This window comes from Scardinius erythrophthalmus (assembly GCF_964197995.2).
Source record: "Scardinius erythrophthalmus genome assembly, chromosome: 8".
In the NCBI taxonomy this organism is placed as follows: domain Eukaryota; kingdom Metazoa; phylum Chordata; class Actinopteri; order Cypriniformes; family Leuciscidae; genus Scardinius; species Scardinius erythrophthalmus.
In genome coordinates this window covers 42,731,123-42,732,730 of record NC_138228.1, presented here as the reverse complement: position 1 = coordinate 42,732,730, position 1,608 = coordinate 42,731,123, and positions in this window count along the sequence as shown.

Here is a 1,608-nt window from a genome sequence, read left to right as displayed (position 1 = left end):
CACATTTCTATGAATGGTGACATTTCACTTGTTGAGCCTATATGATGGTTAAATTACATACAGAAATTCCAATGACTTTTACTTTAGATAAACGTCCCATCTGGGGACCTCTAAAGGGGTTTTCTCCATCATTTAATAATAAACGGGTGCTTCTCAAGATAATTTTGTGGGTTTGTGAGAATCCTTGTGCTGTGCCATCCAGCACCATACATTCTGATCAGTTATGAGAAATTGCCCAGAACTGGATAAATATATTCATTATGTCAAAAACAAATGTTTGGCCAGTGGCAATAATGTTATATTAAATAACATATTTAATTAACTGCATGGATTTCCTTTGACAGCCCTCATTTTTATTAGGAACATTAAATAAGAACAATCTGCTTGCATTGGTCATCAGTGCTGAGTTTAAGGTTCAGAAGCCGTGCAAGAGATGTCTAATAGCTCACAGGACAGTTATTAATGCAACTCAGGCAAACAAAATGAATCGTCTAAGACTTCAAATGAAAAAACATAACAAATTTGACTACCCTACATGTATTTGCTGCCTCTGTGTTGTGCTGTTTGTAAATCAAGCTTGTTTACATTGTCTGTTATTAAGTGCATTTTCCCCTGTAACAAAAAGCACACTCGCATGAGACAGGAACATTAAGCAGATGTCCGGGGACAGACAGAGCAATTTGCAAGAACAAAATCACAGAAGAGATATATGGAGTCAGCGAAGCCAGGGAAATCTGCGTAATTTTGGTAGGTCTGATTAAAGCCTCCTGTCTAATGGGGAACATGGGGTCTCTGGCAGGGTAAGCGGAGATACCTTATCTCAGCAAATAGCGGCGGGTCACTATTTTAAAGAATTCCCACAATGCACTCTTCTTCTGGCAATGCTGGTGCAAAAAGAGAGGCACTTGAGTTATCACACGCAAGCATTTGCCACTGAGGTCATACCCTGCTGCTGGCATCTGTACTATCCCACCCAATCAACCACACGTAGCTTAATGTTAGCGGCACACCCACCATTCTGCATGCAATGACTCAAAAATACACTGAATAGAAACATTTGCTATGCCAGCGGGGCTTTATAAATGAGCGTCCTTGTAGGAATTATGGATCATTTTATAGCATTTGTGTTGTTTTCTTATTCAGAAAGAAAACAGATGTGGGATGCATTCATGGTGGCAAATCATTTAATAATCAGGACCAGGTCCAGGCAGCCTAGATATGTGATATATAGTGAAATACACAGCATATATTGTGTTTGACTACTTGCAATTTGGTCAATCACAGGACACTTAATTTTTTGTAATTTCTCTTAATTTGTTCAAATAAAATAAAATAAAATTGCCTGAAAACAGAACATTGATTTCACCAAATGCAACATGTTCCTGGATCATTATCTTTGCTGATCCTGGAATAACATTCTAATCAACCGATCAAATTTGAGGGACAAGTTTACAGTTTATGTTAAGGCTTACAGCCAAGGTTAGGTGCTTCTGCATCAGTGTTATTCATCTATCATTCCCCTCTGATTTTAGGGAGAAGTCATGGGTAGGGTTAGGTATAGGGGTAGGGATACAGTTAGGACTAAATTTGGTAACACTTTATTTTTAA